This window comes from Anoplophora glabripennis, unplaced genomic scaffold (genome assembly GCF_000390285.2).
Source record: "Anoplophora glabripennis isolate ALB-LARVAE unplaced genomic scaffold, Agla_2.0 scaffold423, whole genome shotgun sequence".
NCBI lineage: Eukaryota > Metazoa > Arthropoda > Insecta > Coleoptera > Cerambycidae > Anoplophora > Anoplophora glabripennis.
The window spans coordinates 59712-79179 of record NW_019416529.1 but is presented as its reverse complement, the minus strand read 5'-3'; the positions used below and the strand labels follow the sequence as shown (position 1 = coordinate 79179).

Below are 19468 nucleotides of genomic sequence, written 5' to 3'. Positions count from 1 at the left end.
GGTATCTTTTATCGTTTTATCACTTTTAGATACAAGGCGATTGATAATTTTTAGCAAAATTGACGTAACTCCATATATCTCTTTCGTAAAATGGTTTAAATATTCTACGGGTACTATTTTGAAATACATGTCATAAAAAAAATTGTTAAAAGTCAAAATTTAACTGTTAGATAAATTATTTATTTGATTTTAGATGTTCCAAGTCTTATAAATTTGACTATTAGTCCAGTCGGTATCTGTTTTAAAAGTAGGTTCTATGGACGTTTCATATAGTAACGCTAATTTTTGTTGCAAATAGTTCTAAATATTATGTAGAATGATAATTGCGATATGCGCCCGCTGAAAAGTTAATAATTGTTAGCGCAATAAAATGTGAACAAAATTTTAAAAAGACGCATTTTTCTCCCTTTTTTCATGTATAACTCGGAGAATATTGACATTAGAGAAAATAGTCAGAGGAAAAATAGTTTCGTTTTGAGATTCTCTTCAAGATAAAACTGGTCCGAAAAAAAATTTCTTGAGAAAAGATCGTTTTATTTATTAATTTATTTCGGACCTTGACTTTAGAGCAGCCATATAAATAGTATGGTTATAAATATTTCACGATATGGTAGTATTGCAAACATTTTTTCATCGAAATCAGCCGGGTAGATTTCGCACAATTCAATTGTTAATTAAGAAAATACAGAATTATACTTATTTTCCAATTCTCTCTCACGGTAAAACCAATGACTATTTTGAGTTAACAATTTTTATACATACCTACCCTTTGGAGTCTCAACTATCAATCCCCATTTAAAAATTTTCGATTTTATTCATTTTAGCGACAATTAGAATTTTTTCAAAATTTCTTCGAAAAAATACGTATAAAAATTTAGAGCTGAAGCTGCCGTATTTGCATATTCTTCAAATGTAATTATAGGATCAGATAGAGGAAGAATTGACCAACAAAATCCACTTAGGATCTTGTGGATACGATGAATCATCATCGAGATATGAAAGCTCAAAGTGAGTTTACGGCAAAACAACGTACTGTACAATAACAATCAGAAGTGATTTTGATTGTTTGACGCAAAGACTTTATAACTATGAAAATTTGTTCAAATCGGAAATGTATTTTAACTGTTGATACATTTCACAAGAATTGAGCAGAGAGTCAAAGACTGAGGAGTGGGGGGACTATGCGAGCGGAGTAGCATAATTCACTCGCACAACTTCAATCGACTTTTTCTCAGCTTCTACAACAGATAAATAGATGATTTTTTTTAATCGATAGAGGAAAGCAAGATCTATTCGAATTTTACAATTTGGATCTTTCAATTTAAATTTATATGCAAAATAAAGAATTCAAATTAAAAAAAAATACAAAGAAGCCTCTATTTTCAAAAACTACATATAGACCAAGCAAATTAAATTTTTACTCGAAATAAGTCCTATTCGCTAGATTATTGTAAAATTGTCTAAAGGAACATAATACAAGACATCTCTCGTCTCGTGAGTCAAAAACTTTTATTAGCTAACTTTTCTATTTAAACAAATAAGTGAGGAAAACAGTTTTTTCACTTTGCAGGGAAAACCATCAATTTTAGCGAAAAGTGACTCTCAGACAGCTTATAGGGAGTAAAATTATCTACAAAATGAGACTGGTTAAATTAAAATCGGTTAATAAACAAAAAAGTTATTGCAAAAAAACAAGAAAAGTGCCCATTTTTTCATTTGTTTATAACTATCGCATTTATTGTTAAAATTTTATAAAACCTATGACAAGTTGAGGGTTTTGTCATACTTTAAAAGTGTGCCAAAAGTGGGCGCTGTAGGTGCAATAGTTTTCGCACAATTCTATTTGTTTATAGCGGAGGCTCCAAAAGTTATGAACTTTAAGCCTCTGTACAGGCGTTAATTTTCAATCAAACATGATTCTGAAAGCGTCATTGTAATCTTAAAGACGCAATTAAGCGACCTATTAAAAAATATCACCGTTTTTTTGACATTAACATTCTCAAATTGTGCATTAAAAAACCGTGCGTTTTTCGCTTATAAACAATTTGAATAACATTGTTGCTATTTATGCTATCTCACCGAAAATAGATGCAATGGATAGCTGGCAAAAAAATACAGTTTTAAAATAAAAAAAGTACCCTCTACGACCAACAGGAGCCAAGATAAGAATTTTTTTTTAAATCGTAGCGCAATTGTTTATAAATATTAAGACTTGAATTTTTCGCAAAATAAAGTTTACGACGTAAACTACGATTTCCCGTGAATTGCATTGAAAAATGTGGAAAATTAACGACTCACGAGCCCTTTAAAGAGAAGGTACTCGCTAAGTAAACTGTCCGGCGGCCGGCGGCGTGGTGGTGGGGGAAGCTCGTCCAAGCGGTCGCGCGCGCGAGAAAAGTTAAATCCAAAGTTCAAATAAGTGCGCGCTGTAAATTTTGCAATATCTCGGCTTCTATTCATCGTAGAAACTTATTTTTTTTTAACCGGGTTAGCTCGACGAAAAAATAACAATGGGCATATTTACGAATTCGTAGAATAGCCCTGAACCCCAGAAAAAATGCATCTTTTATACTTAATTTTTTTTAATTTACAAAAATGTCACAAAAATTATTGTTAAACGAAATATTAATTAAAATTTCAATTTCGGAATTATTTTACTATTATTAAATAAATAAATGAAGCTATCGTTCATTTAAAAAGTTATTTTTTTTACATATTAAGGCAAAGTAAACTTGTTTTTTCAATATTTTGTTAGCTATTTAATTACGATTTAAATGTAAAATTAAAGTAAAAATTCACAAATTATTTTCAAATTATTATTTATTGTTAAAAGATTTAAAAAAGAATAAAAAGCATTTGAATTTATTGCAAAATTCTCAAAATTAAAAAATATTAATAAAAATAATGCGGTCGATAAAATTACAATTTTAACTTCTTGAAATTTTAATATATAAAGTTTTTTTATTATATTTATTACTAATTTTATAAACATAATCAAAATTAATTCAAAAAATATTAATCACAACCATTTTCAATAATAGATATAAATAATGCAATATAATACAATTTAAAATTTAAAATTTTTTCTATTTTTATGAGAAATAATAATTTGAAAATAATTTATGAATTTTTACTTTAATTTTACATTTAAATCGTAATTAAATAGCTAACAAAATATTGAAAAAACAAGTTTACTTTGCCTTAATATGTAAAAGAAATAACTTTTTAAATGAACGATAGCTTCATTTATTTATTTAATAATAGTAAAATAATTCCGAAATTGAAATTTTAATTAATATTTCGTTTAACAATAATTTTTGTGACATTTTTGTAAATTAAAAAAAATTAATTATAAAAGATGCATTTTTTCTGGGGTTCAGGGCTATTCTACGAATTCGTAAATATGCCCATTGTTATTTTTTCGTCGAGCTACCCCAGTTTAAAAAAAAAAAAAGTTTCTACGATGAATAGAAGCCGAGATATTGCAAAATTTACAGCGCGCACTTCCCCCACCACCACGCCGCCGGCCGCCGGACAGTTTACTTAGCGAGTACCTTCTCTTTAAAGGGCTCGTGAGTCGTTAATTTTCCACATTTTTCAATGCAATTCACGGGAAATCGTAGTTTACGTCGTAAACTTTATTTTGCGAAAAATTCAAGTCTTAATATTTATAAACAATTGCGCTACGATTTTTTAAAAAAAGATTCTTATCTTGGCTCCTGTTGGTCGTAGAGGGCACTTTTTTTATTTTAAAACTGTATTTTTTTTCCAGCTATCCATTGCACCTATTTTCGGTGAGATAGCATAAATAGCAACAATGTTATTCAAATTGTTTATAAGCGAAAAACGCACGGTTTTTTAATGCACAATTTGAGAATGTTAATGTCAAAAAAACGGTGATATTTTTTAATAGGTCGCTTAATTGCGTCTTTAAGATTACAATGACGCTTTCAGAATCATGTTTGGTTGAAAATTAACGCCTGTACAGAGGCTTAAAGTTCATAACTTTTGGAGCCTCCGTTATAAACAAATAGAATTGTGCGAAAACTATTGCACCTACAGCGCCCACTTTTGGCACACTTTTAAAGTATGACAAAACCCTCAACTTGTCATAGGTTTTATAAAATTTTAACAATAAATGCGATAGTTATAAACAAATTAAAAAATGGGCACTTTTCTTGTTTTTTTGCAATAACTTTTTTGTTTATTAACCGATTTTAATTTAACAAGTCTCATTTTGTAGATAATTTTACTCCCTATAAGCTGTCTGAGAGTCACTTTTCGCTAAAATTGATGGTTTTCCCTGCAAAGTGAAAAAACTGTTTTCCTCACTTATTTGTTTAAATAGAAAAGTTAGCTAATAAAAGTTTTTGACTCACGAGACGAGAGATGTCTTGTATTATGTTCCTTTAGACAATTTTAAAATAATCTAGCGGATAGGACTTTTTTCGAGTTTCTCTTTTATTTTCGCTAATTTTCCTGGTGTAATAGTTTTCATTGAGATAAATTCTTACGATTGTTCATTTCAAGATTAGCATTTATTTTGAATATAATATTTCTCGAATACAAAAAAATGAGGTACAAATTAGTATTTAAAATAAATTAGAAGTTGATTCTGTTTCATTGATAGCCTTTATTTTAAAATATAACGCAAATTTTTTATTGACATTAATTGAAATACGTTTTATTATAAAATACATTTTTATTCTAATAAAAAATTTTTATTCTAATTTACTTTTCTTCGACTGAGAATATACGTATGTCGGTTATACTGTAGACATATTTGTTAAGAAAACAACACAATTTGCATGAATTTTTATATAGAGATGTTTTTAACTGTTCGATGAATTACTTGTTTATTTTTTTGTATTAATTTGTTTTTCACAATTAAATAATGACAAGAAAAATGGTGACAAATAATTAAAAAAAATAATTTAATACATATTATTAAATGATAATAAATAAAGGCATTTTCTCTAAAACAGTTGACATATTCTGGCCAAATAATATCTTCTTTTCATGGAATTAAATCTGTAGATTTCCAAAAATATTGAAAATTTGACAATTTCTTATTATTACGTAACAAAATTTGTTATTATTTGTATTGTTGTTATTTACAGTCATGTTCAACTCATACCAGAAGAGCCATTATTTTCATATCCATCTAGGTCAACGTTAGAACTCTATTTATAGAAGCCATAAACCGTTTGCTTCATACTTCCTCATATGTTTCGGGATCAGTAAGATTAATTGGCGTAAAATTAATCGAAACATATATTTACAATGCTATACCATTTAACTATAAAAAATACATTAAAAAGTAATAAAATGATATTTTTTATTTACACGATTTTGAGAATGATATTTGAATGAATTATTTTCCTCATTCAAATTTATTTTTGTAGCCGATGTTGGATGACATCCAAGTTATAGCATATTTCTCATATTTCTTGGGTGGGTAAATTAAAGTTATCTATGAATATACTGCGTCGCACTACTCGTTGTAAATTAAGGTGAACTATACAAAAAATTACATTTGTATGCCGTGGAACTTAGCTAACTTTCATAATAGGGATTATATGTACTTGTCTCACCACCTTTTTAATTAATTCTTTATTCAAATTTGGTGTAGGTATATCAGAAAATAATAAAGAAGTAACTGCAATTTAATCTCATATCCAAAAATATAAAAGGTGGCTCCAAATTAAACAGGACTTTTAAAAAATAAGCACAATATAAGATTTTTTTGGAAAAACCGTTTTTTATTCAAAATAGTTCCCTTTCGGCTAAATACAGACCGGGATGTCCTTCAGGATGTCGGTACAAGCCTTTTGAATGGATTCTACGTCTACAGAACGCTTTCCTTTCATCAGCCTATTTCTTGAAATTGTCCAGTGTTGGGTTAATGCCATCTAGGGCTCAGGGAAACGCTGACAGATCTAAGAACGCGACCCACAACAAGAGAAAATTTGTTATTTAAACATAACAGGGAATAAATATAATAACATGTAATAAATAAAAACGATAACATCTGAGAGTGTCGATCGCGATGCTCCCTGGTCTACAAACGTCAAAATTTATAAATTAATTTTATTATTTACTTTGATATTTTAATGTGGCAGTATATTTTATATTTTTATTTTAAATTCGTACGCAATATAGCCAGTGTAGTGGAAAAAATCAGTATTTAGCCCAGTAAATTACACAGAGTCGGTTATTCTAACTCAAAGAGAGTAGAAGTGTCCTCAGAATTTTTTGTACACCTAAAATAACACATTAGAAGGTGAGACATGACATGCCATTTATCAAAGTAGTGGAAAAATATTCCATTAAGGTATTTAAAACAAATTGTCGTTAACTATATTTAAAAACATAGTTAAAATACAGAATTATGTAGTAAAACCTTTAAAAAAACTAAAACGGTGTCTCTAATTATACCAAATCTATAAATAATCACAAAACGTATGACGAACAGGTGTTTCATACATATTTAAAGTTCAAGTATACTCTTCCAGAGCGGCTTTCATCACAGACTGTTTTTTACAGAAGAGGCTTTTACTGGAGCTGCACTTACAATATCTTGAAATTGAAGTTTATAACAAGACATTTATAGTCTCCAGTACATCGCTCTTGCGTTTTAGTGCAAGTGTCACACTTTGCGAGTGCCTTTTTTATAATGAGGCCGACGGCCGAGTAGAAGTAGAAGTCTAATTGTTATAAACAAAGTAGCTGTGATTAAACAAAGTGTCTAACTTTGCCCCAAATTAAGTTAGAGCAACTTTTTTTTTAATTTGTATATTATATATATTTGGTATATTTTTCCAGTGGTAAAAAACATTTTTTTTGCAATAAAATTATATCTTCCAATAAAAGAAGTCATATGACACCCGCAGAATTAAAATATCTTGGTAATTTTGCGTATCAAGTTATTGCAAAAATAATGCCTCTGGGATAAACATTTAGAATGTTGCCAAAACTATTGGATTAATCGCTCTGAAATTTTAATCACATATTAAGGACTATAAAAGCCAACAATTTATGCAATATCAAAGTCGTAGGTTGACTTTTGGAAAACTAATTGTTTATTTAGTAATAATCGAATTTTGGCAGTATTTTGCAATTTTCCGAACAACAAATTATCGTATCGGATATTAAAAACCGCCATTTTGAAGGTTTTTTTATTCCCTACAAGTTGGTTACTTTCACATTATATTAAAAATTATCGTTTTTCTCTGGTAGGCAAAAAAGTGATATTTTGGGTTATTTTAGACCTTTTATTGTTAATTATTAAAAAACCTTACCTGATGGTGTGTGGGTTTTGCATATATTATACTAAAATTCCCCAAATTCTATGAAAAACTTTACAGATCCCTGGCTACTCAACAGTCGCCACCAAGTCATTTATTTTCCTCATATCCCTGGTCTACAAGTACAAAATCTCATTTTATCTGTGAACCCTAAAATATGTTTTTTAATTTTTCATTTACTCTTTATTATAATAAAAAAAAGTACACAAATTTTAAAATAAAATTGCATTCAATATTTTATAACAAATTATAACAATTGTTATGAAACTTAAAGTAAAAATGACTTTTTTTAAATAATTATTTTATCAATACTTTTATTTTTTATCAATAGCCTATTTATTTAAGAAATACGTTTATTTAAGATCAAGTAATCATATTTTATTATATAAAGAGCATTGCGCTTTTCCATTTATAAAAAATAGATCTAAATTATCTGTACTTTTTAATATTTTTATCATCTACTAAACCCCCTCTACGAAAAAGTATATATATGATATTTCTATATAATGACTGGAGTAGTAGGAAAATTCGCATTTAATAAAATTTCGATTATTAAATTAAACTTTGAAACTTTATTTTTATCATATTTTATAAATTTTTAAAATTATTTAATTTACTAATAAAAAGTTCGATTTTTTATTTCGGTGCTGTTTTTGTCGGACGCATATTTTTTTAATAAGTACTTTATTAAAAAAAAATTAGAATGATTGCTGTATGAGGAAACATTGTCATTTTGACATTTAAAAATATATTTTTAATAGTTTTATCAAAAAAATTGACCATTCTGATAAAAAATTGCATGTATCGCATTGTAGCATAGCGTCAGAACGACAATTCTCGGAATTTCTCGTTCGAAAACGCAGTGGCGCCGAAAATTTTCGAAGAGGAAAATTTTATGGGACTCGTTATGAAGAAGGCGCTCACAAAGTTTGGCACTTGCATGTGTCACTAAAACGCAAGAGCGGTGTACTGTGGACTGTTATAGACATAGAAGATTATATACAATCATTAGATATTTCAATTAACGAAAACTTAGAATAGATTTTAAATTAGAGCCAACAAAAATGATAACGTCGTGCGAAAATTACAATGTTATGCCAAAAATTTTCGAAAACAACGAACAACATAACATTGCAAGTAAGTTTGACTAACTTATTACTTGAGTATATCTTTTATTTGTTTCATTAAACTTTGAAACCGACATTTTATTTAGAATTATACAGGGCGTTCTTAAATGAAGTAGCAAAAATGGTACCCGTGAATGTAGAGCCAAAAATAAGAGGATTGAAGTAAAAATACCTTATATGAATGTTGCACCCCTGAGGCGATATACCCTCTTAAAGGAGTGGATTGAAATTCACATTTTAATTTTTGTCTTTAACATGGGGAATGCTAGAGACACGAAACCTGGTATGAGCATCCTACTAATAAAGAGACAAATTTTCAATATTTTTTCTATCATTGGCGTATTTTATAAAGGACTGAAACAGTCAACCCCATTGCAATATTTTATTAGAAATTTTGTATATGATGCAAATTATTTATTTAAAAATATTTATTGGGAAGACTGATTTATTGCGCAACTTTTTTACCTCTTGGAAATTTTCGATAAAACCTATAGTTTTATAGTAAAAAATTTAGATGCGTCATCGTTCACTAAAGGGATAATTGCGAAAATTTGTAAAAATAAAGTAGACGGATGTCATAACAAATAAATTGTTATTTATCATATTAATAAATTGACACCTTCTGTCAATAAACTGATAATTTAATAATAACATTAAGAATAATTTGCTATTAATTAATGAAAAATGTTTTATAACTTATGACTATGGGACATGTATTAGATAAAGTTATTTATCTGAAATAAAATTTAATACAAACGAAAAACAAGAAATGCGAAATTAAATTTAAAGAATATTCTCAAAATAATTTCCATTTTGCTGCAAGCATAACCTAATACGTCTGTTGAAGTTACAACGCACTCGCACAAACAGTTCTTGGTTATTGCGAAAGTCATCTGCTGCCTGAAATATTCTTAAGGGTAGTTCTTCTAAAGGCCAACAAACAGGGGCAACACGACCATGACCAATCCAGCGATTCGGTTAATTTAAATTTAACCATTCTCTAACGGCAAGTGTACTATGTGCAGGCGCCCCATCGTGCATATACCACATCACCTGACGTGTAGCGAGGTGTACATCCTCAAGTAATGTTGGAAAATTTTCGTTCAAAAATCTGATACTCGGCCGCTCCAAGCCTGTGTGGAAGAATAGAAGGACCTACTAGAGTATTTCCTACAATTCCCATCCAAACGGTTAAACTGAAATTATGTTGACGTCTTGAAACAAATATTTCATGAGTATTATCTTCCGACCATGAATGAACATTATGAAAGTTTACTGCACCTACTCTAGAAAAATTTGCTTCATCGATGAAAAGTATATTCATTAGGAAATTTAAGTCATGCCTGGAAATATTAATGTACCATTAACAAAAATCCACGCGGTTAGATAAATCAGGATCATTAATTTCTTGCACGAGTTGACGGTGAAAAGGATATAAAAGATTTTCATGTACTACATTCCACAGACTGTGGTACAAGAACAAGACAGGTGTCCAGGCAACTGCAAGTTGTTCTCACAGTTTGACTGTGAGAAACTTGCAGTTGCCTGGACACCTGTCTTGTGCTTGTACCACAGTCTGATTCTAGATGTTCCAGTATAGCTTCCTCAGTTTCAACAATTCGGACATTACCCTTCTTCCGGCACCCTCACGATTGGGTTAAATTTCACCAGTTTCGCGAAGCCTTCTTTCCACCGAGGCCAATGTTTGTCTATGAGGAATCGGTCGGTTCGGATATCTTTGGTGGTATAATCTTACTGCAGCGTTACTATTTTTTCTGGATTCGAAAAATACTTGAAGCATATAGACATATTCGTCATTGGTATAAATATTATTTGCCATAATTATTCTGATAATAAATTAATCAATTGGTACTAATTATTGGTTGACAGAAAGTGTCAATTTATTAATATGATAAATGACAATTTATTTGTTATGACATCCGCCTACTTTATTTTCACAAATTTTCGCAATTACCCCTTTAGTGAACGATGACGCATCTAATTTTTTTTACTAGAAAACTATCGATTTTATTGAAAAATTACAAAAGGTGAAAAATTTGCGCAATAAATCAGTCTTCCCAATACATATTTCTAAATAAATAAATTGCTTTATATAAAAAATTTCTGATAAATATTGCATTTCTAATAAATATTGCAATGGGGTTGACTGGTTGTTGTTTTGTTAATTTTGCATCAGTTTTTGTTAAATAAATATTACTTTATCTTCATCGAAAAGACGATTTGCGTAAACAAGATTAAATGAAGTAATTTCTTGTGATATCTATTAGTTAAATGAAATTAATTCATCACTGTTTTATTCAAAGCAATCTAATACGACGAAAATCTGTATTAGTTATGCCTGAAAACTTAACTTTAAAAAATCTTCCTCCTGGAAAAAGAATTACCTCAAACCCAAGTATCTCGGAAACTAGGGCCTTTCGAAAATTGTTCATATCACAAAAGTTGCTTATAATTTAGAGATTTTTCATGTGCGCCACTTTTCAAAACTGCTGTCAACAAAATATGTTTTCGGATTGCAGCTACATCTATACCTGCACTGAGAGGAACGGGATTTGTACTCACAAGTAAAGCCATTTATTGAAACTATACAGTGGATTTTTCAGAAATCGTTTAGCTTTTTCCGCTTTCGAGATATCCACCTGGGGAGTTTTAAACGGGACACCCTGTATATAAATATATAAATACTATAATTAAATTTTTTGTTATGGAAGTATTTACCGGAAATAAATTGATTGCTATCTTTCAGAACCAATTGCTTAGTTATCTAATGTCTTTTATTTTAATTTTTTTAATTAAATTCTTTGCGTAAGCGTTCTAAGCTTGACAAACAGTTCAATACATTTCTCAATGAACCAATCCAGTTACAGATTTTGAAGTAAAACAACTTATTTTTAGATAACTGTTCAGATGTACACAAAAACACCACAATTTTGTTTCAGTCTGCGTAGTAAAATCTGGAATAATTTTGTCTTACCCATCAGAAGATGAATCGCTACATCCGATCATATGCTTTCCATTTTTCGAGGAACACCGACAGCAACTACTAACTTTTTGACCCATGTCACAACACACTAGTTATCGACATAAACTGAAAACTGTTCGGATGGTTTTTAAGTTTTTTCATTATATTCACTACCGACTGTAACAAACCAGAGATCTTTAGACATTTTAATGAATTTCTATAAATATCTAAATATTAAAGCGGGTATGTGGCGACCTATTTTTAAAAACAAAGTTATATCTAAGATATTATTAGAACTGGTAGAAGAAAATTCCAAAATACAGCAACATAACTTTAAAATTAAATGTTATTTAAAAAAAAGAAAAATTATTATAAAGCCTCGTAAATCTATAATTTAGTATTTCTGTCAAAGCAATAGCGTGAATGTTAAAAAAGCAAATAACGGTCCAGACACAAATATTTGAAAATTGCACCGTATAATGAGGATAAAAACACTCGAATAGCGCGCGGCCACCTCAACGACTGGTTGAAAAGCGTCAAAAGCGTCGTCGACGTTCAGACGCCGTGGATGCCCTGTCCTTAAAGTATTTTTACCAACTACAGTGAACACTCAGTTTGATCCCCAAACATTTCAAAGTAACACCGAAAATACCTCCCCAAATTGGTAATCAAAGCAATGTCGTAAGTGAGAGGTAGTTTGTTCTAAAGAATTTTTCCTGCGTTTTATGTAATGTATGTAAATTTGACGCATCAGATGTTTATTTTTAAAAACCCATGCTAGCTGTAGCGATTCATTTGCGTCCACTGGTTTTTGGCTGTGGTACAAAAATTGTTTAAACTACTCTTTGTTTTTTGGGGAAAACTACAATTGCAGATCCGTACAAAGAAAGTGTTAAAAGTTTATTAGTTTAAGAGTTAATTTTAGGGATTATTCAGCTAAAATTGTTCTGTGGATCTATAAATCTTATATGATTATTTGACTTAGATACAATCTTGGCACCTTTATTATATAAATCTAAAAATAAACTTGGTTATACTGCATATTGATTTAATATTTTATTGCATGTTGTACTTAAATTTTGTAGACTCAAAGAAGTAAATATTGTAGAAAGCTTTCTGGTTCTTCAAATGTCACTTTTTTTTTTTTTTTTTAGGTTTCATGTTCCCCATTTTTTATAGTGAAGGAGAAATGTGACTAATATCTAAAAATATGAAAAATATTGAACTTGTTTGAAATTTATGTCTTTCTGAAGAAATCTATATGGAAACATTTAATATGTTTGCAGTTTGACGATAGAGAAAAAGTAACTATTATAAAAGGTGTTTTATAATACCTTCATCCTGTTATAGACATAATGTTTTCCATACAAGTTTTTTTAATGCCTCGTTACCCACCTTCTTGACAGTATTAACTTCGTTCAATATTTTCTCCCTTAGGTCATACAAAGTATTAGATCTAACATTATCAAGAAAAAATGTCCTTTATCTATTCTAGAACATGATGAGGTTATTATAAATAAAGTAAGTAAATTTAATTAACGTTGTAAAGGCTTAATTATTCACTGGTTCCATGGCAATCTTAACTTTATCAATAAATTTGCAAACTGTTAAAGCAAATACAGGGTTAAAAAGTCCTCATGGTTCATCGGCCGTTACGTGAGAGAGATAAAGTAAGTCATAAAAATCCGTGCGATAGACAAGGATGGCTACAGTGAAGATGTTTCATAATCTGAATACCCCATTTCACGCCCATTTCAGGTTAAAACTATTCAGATTATGAAACGTCTTCAATGTAACCATCCTTGTCTATGGCACGGATTTCTATGGCTTACTTTATCGCTCTCACGTAACGGCCGATGAACCATGGGGACTTTCCGAACCTGTATATGAGTGACATGTACAGGGTTATTCATTTACCATTTTACCCCCCTTAACTATTTTATTTTTTGAGATAGACAAAAATAGTTAATATAAAAGTTGTAAGGAATCTTTCTGTGAGTTTAATGAGTTTATGAAAATAGAAATTATACGGGGCGTTGCAAAGATATGAACCAAACTTATGTTTTTTAAATGGAATACCTTGTATTATTCTATTTTCGGAATCCTGATTCCAACAATGTATATATGTTGTAGGTTTACGCTCAATGAATTCTGCTTTGAAAGACTGAATCTCGCCATGAACAATAAATATCAAAATCGCTATGTATAATAAATATGTCATAGAACAGAAAATTTTACAGATCTAACACTATTGTCCGTACTCCTTTGAAAATGGTGTATAACTTTTATAGTGTTGATGAAAAAAATTATACTGTTGAATGTTATCTTCCTTGTGAGAAGAATGTCTTGCACACTAGACGCGAGCCTGCACGAAGATTCCCCGCAAGACACATACCACATAAAATAGATAAATCAGATATATCTACAACACGTGGAGAAATACTGGTAGGTACGGTAAAAAATAAGGAAATAAGGAAAAAAGGAATGAACTCCACAACGTTATAACTGAAAATATGCAAGAAATGCCTCCGTTTACGCTACTCCGTATCTCTTACCGTTTCCGAGATCCCTGTAGTGTTAAGCGAATTTGTAGTAGCCTGTATAATATTCCTACTATTTGTAATATAATTAATTATAAGTACTCATAAAAACAATTAATCGAAAATAGCAACATTTTCACAGCATTTTTCCTCATATTTGCCATTTTGTGCTGCTGAACTTTGAAGTTGTCTAGGATATGGCATCTATTTTACTCGTACTACTTAAAAATCCTCGCCAATATTTATTTATCAAAATGTTTTTAAACTTCTTTCCTTGCATGTTTCACCCACGGGCGAATGTATAAATAGAATAAATAACATGTGCTTTTTCTTATTTTTAAATTAAATCGCCCAAATTCCAGTTGGCCTCAAAACTCATGTTAGCAGGAACATAAATCAAGCAAGCGTACGTTAAATGTCTTATTTACTGAAGTATTGGGAACGTAATTATTAAATGTTTCAAGATATCGCGTCTTACACATATTTGTTATAAAAAATGTGGTTATTAACATAAAATAGTTATTTTATTAGGACATTTATAGTTTGTACGTGTTTCCTCTCTTGTTCGACTACCACAGTTAAGCCCGTTACAGATTTGTGGCAAGGTAAGGTGTGGCGCCTTTGCGGCGACTGATTTACTGTTCTATAATACATAATATAGCGTTATCCAAAAACTTTTCTTCATAACATTTCCCCCTAAGGTTGAAAATAAAGGTACTTTATTCTTGGGCCGATTTGGAGTTTTCGTCTGCCCCTCGTATATAACACATGTTTTTATGAGTTTCGATGGGTGCTATTTTGGTTTGACGACATGTAGAGATAACTGACAATCGAATGTATTTATTAAATTTATACATAAAGTTTTTTCTTATATGGCGCAAACTTTTTAAATAGAGCTGTATATTTCAACGGAATCTTTTTGACAGAGAAAATCTCAAATGGTAATAAGCATTCATACATTTTGAAATGTTTTGGAATTTAAATATAATTTAATTACCTACTTATTTTTAATTATTAACTGATGATTTGCTTTTATGTCATAGAGTTTTATTTATGTTAATCGTTGTCAGATTAAAAATGTAAACATTTTAAAAAGGAATCAGAAGAACTTTAAAAAATATTTTTATCTCATCCTTTTGATTGTTTAAATAACTAATATTATTGGCTCTGTCAACAATACAGGGCGACTCACCACGAACTCCATCGATGAATATCTATGAAACGCTAAGGATTTTTCTGAAACTATGGTGAAGTGATATGGGCCGTGGGGCCTACCAAATTAAAATATTTTCAAGGTTTTATACAAGGTGGTCAAAAAAAAATTATCGAAATGAAGTTGGAAGATGTGGAAAACTCGAAATTTTTAAATGGAAACTCCCAATTTGTTTTTACGTATTCGCATTCTGCACTTTTAATTGGGTGTAACGTTGTACCTAAACCCAGTCGTTTTCATTTTATTTCGGGCATTTTAGGTTGGCTATGACAGGTAAGTAACCAATCAACATGACAACTGTTACAGATTTTTTTTTCGTCAAATGTATTTTAATAAAATGTTGAAAATGTATTCCTTCTTCTAAACATTTTTTACACCTTCGCATTGGTTCCTTGTGGGTCGCTGCTCTAATAGAATCTAGTGATAGACGCTCAAATGCTTGCCTTACTCTATGCATACGATTTTCCTTTGTTATTTGTTACTGCAGTACTATGCACATTATTTTTTATTGTCTCCCAAGTAAAATAGCATCTATCAACGAATTCTATTAGATATAATTGATCTTTCCAAAAATGCAATAATATATAGGGGTTCCATTTAACTTATTGACTTCCGATATAACCGGAAGTACGATGAAAAAGACCCAGCATTGTTTTGACTAATGGAGTCAAGTACAGATAATTTGTTCATATTATTTAAGTATACAGTGTGTCCAAGATAAGGATGGGATAGCATTAGGAAACGGTAAGAGATACGAGGTCGCTCAAATTAGAAAAAAGTTGTGTCTTTTTATACCTAACAATATGCCGTTTAGAAAGTTTTATAATTCCGGGTAGTTCCAGAGATATCCTGAAAAAAAGCGAAATTTTGCAAGATCGTTTTATTTTTTTCTGGCTTTATTTGAAAACGAATTTTAAAATAAATTGCATATTTACATTTCCACTTTTTCGCTCTAATCCAATGGCATCAACATTTTTGCTATCGGATGTTTCGTCTTCGAGGGCCCATTATCAGGCTCATTTTTTAAATACGTCGCTGCTATTTTTATGACAAAATCTGAAGTTATTTTTAATTCTGAATTAGATGATATTACCACAGACAAAATAGCTATCGCCACAGACCGCTCCTGGAATAGGCCAGCAGTTTAAATTTCCGAATTGCCAGTAGAGTACACCACCAGCAGAATTTTAGGAAGAATCAAATACAGCGGCCCGCATACCTAAGCGTATGCTAGCAACATATAAACAAGACTTTTGTACTTACGGATTTCTTTTGTACACTTTTTTATCAATATCTGTTTTTTGCGTTACTGTATTTACTTCAATAAATGTTTTTAAAGAATCAACGAATATCTATGTATGTATCATATGATATTCTGCAGTGGTTTTACAATTAAGTTATTTAATCATAATTTCGTTAATTAGCTACCTACTATTTTAATTTTTTGGTATTGAAATACTGCAGAAATATATTTCTAAATAAACAAAATTCGTAATAATATTTTAAACAGCTTGTAATATAATTTTTTTAATATTTGATGATGACGATAAATTTATTTAATATACAAGGTGGGTTATTAGTTCGTCGCGGAATGTAGGTACAGGTTTTTTTTTGTATTTTGACATTCACTTATAGGTTTAATAATTAAAGATAGAAAGAAACTTTAAATACAAATGTACGACTTTTCCTTTATTTCATTTGAATCAAAATTTACTGGCATAAAATATATGTTTAAAATAAAAAAAATCATTAAAAAAAAAATTCATCCTTATGAAAATAACAAACAACGCTTTTTATAACTAACCTTTACAACAACATAAGGAGAATAACTAAAAACGAAATAACATTAATATACCTACAATTTTTACAAATCAACATGCAAGTGATTGTGATGATACAGTTGAAAATATGTTTCAATTTACTATTAATTGCTTCAAAAACAAATTCAAAATTATCAAGCATTTCGTCCTGTATTTTTTTTTCAATACTTGCAAATTTTCAGGTAAAAAAAATATGTCTAAAGGGCTGACAATGAGATCGGGGCTGTTTTCTGGCCACCTAAGGTTTCTAATAATATTTTTTAGTGTTCGTTGACGGGATTCTTCCTTCAAAATAAATTTGCCAATATTCCTGAAGAACTTTTGCACATTATTGTCATTTGAATAATACAGTTAATTATGTTTTATTTTTCGTCATCAGAATAACCCATTGTAATTTTTTTAATTTTTTAAATTAAAATGGGTTATTCCAATAATGATAAATCCCATGTATTTTTAAAAGAAGGTTCGTTTCTGTCGTTTTTGTCTGATTGTGTGCGAGAGAGATAGAGTTATAGTGTGCGATAGAGATAGAGTGACTTTATCCTCATAGGAGGCTTATCTCTCTCTCGCTCTCTCTCTCTCTCTCTCTCTCTCTCTCTCTCTCTATGTCTCTGCTGGCTTCAGGAGTCTCCCCAGCAATTTCAGGACACCTAGGGGACGTGGGGTAGAGCGCGTGGCCTTGTTAAGCTTTCGATATCGATCTATGATGTCACACAGTATAAGAAAAAAAAATGGTTTTTGCTCGTAACTCGGAAATGGCTGGAAATATAAACAAATTTCCCCTTGGTTCTGAGTAGAGCAATCGGTGGGTGACGCAGAGCGGGGTGTCACAATATATGAAAGAAAAAAAAACAGTATTTGCTTAGATTCTTAAGTATAAAAAAATCTCCCATGGTGAACAAATAAATCTCCCATGGTGAACGAGTGAAAAACGTCAAAACCCGCATGTCAAAAAAAAAGTCGGGACCAATGGTGTGTGACGTCATAGGGTAAAAAAGTGTTTATAACTCGGAAACGGTGCGTTGAATCGAAAAAATAATTGAAAAATGTCAACCCCTCCCTCCCGGGTTCTGTGTGTTCCTCCTGCGTTGAATGCAAAAGGTCCGAAGTCCGTATGTCGAAAATAAATTCTGGAAACAAGAGGTATGTCGTGTTATAGTAAAAAGGCCGTATAACTCGGAAATGGTGCGTTAAATCGAAAAAATAATTGAAAAAATCTCCCCACACCTTTGGTTCTGTATGACAGTTCTGTGTTGAATGGAAAAGGTCCGAAGTCCGTATGTGGAAAATAAATTTCGGAAAGAAGAGGTGTGTGAGGTGATACAGTAAAAAAGGTCTTCGGAAATGGTGCGTTGAATTGAAAAAATAATTAAAAAAATCTCCCCACTACTCTGGTTCTGATTGTCCGTTCTGCGTTGAATGGAAACGGTCCGAAGTCAGTATGTCGAAAAACAAAAAAGTTAGTTCGTTAAAAATTGCAACAGCAGTAGCGAACGCATTATCTTATCTCTGTATTGATTGATGATTTGTTGTTTTTTTTTTAATAAATTTCGTATTCAACTACTTCTTGAGGTTCCAGCAATTTTACATTGTGTTAATTTTTTTGAACACCTTGTGTCACAAATATGGGCACTACCAATGACATCCATAATATGCAACACTTTTGTAAATAAATAATTATTTACCTATCTAAAGAAATCAACAATAAGAGGCAGTACCCATCTAAGGATACACAATCTGTATAATGCAATTTTTTTAAACATAGGTTTTGATATCGTACCATATTGGAAGTCGACGCACAAATCTAAAAACATTACTTTCGAGTTTTTGAATTTTCCCATTCCAAGGTGATATAAAATAAATAATTAATTAGGTAAATTCATAGTTTTATTTCTAACTTGATTTATTTTATTTAACGTTTAAGGCAAATGTGATTTCCAAACACAAGATAAGTTCCATATCTCTTTAATTACATAATTGAAAGCATTAAATTTATTTAGCAGTTATTATTTGGCAACAAAGCCACCGCTGGAACTGCCGCCTATTAGCAAGTAGAAGAGTTACCACGCTAAATTTTATAGCTGGAAGCCGGCTAAGGAGACCCTGCTTCCATTTCGGGTTGCCAATTTCCAGCATTTAAGTAGCAGTCTGTAGCGATACGCTATATTGTCTGTGATATTACTATTGCAAGGTTTTTAGGTTGTTTTAGCTACCATTTAAAAATTTTTCTGAGTACGGCTCTGAACGCTTTCAAAATATCTATTGAAGGAAGTCAATAACAGTATAAAAGTCAATACAGCACAAAATATCCAACAATTTTTTTAAAATCAATAATTGGACACACTGTAAAGTATAAAACCTTCATTCAAAACTGTAGGAAGATCTAACTAAAATTTTGTAAAATGTAAAGTTTTACACACCAGGAACCTGCCCTACTATTCAGGTCTCCTGTCTTTGTCACTCCTATCGCGGACTCTC

General features: G+C 30.6%; 1 protein-coding gene across 1 annotated transcript in view; it reads right to left on the bottom strand.

Moving 5' to 3' along the window:
- Nucleotides 1-19468, bottom strand: part of LOC108911760 (titin) — a 280890-nt gene that overhangs the window by 248995 nt on the left and 12427 nt on the right. The window lies entirely within an intron of this gene.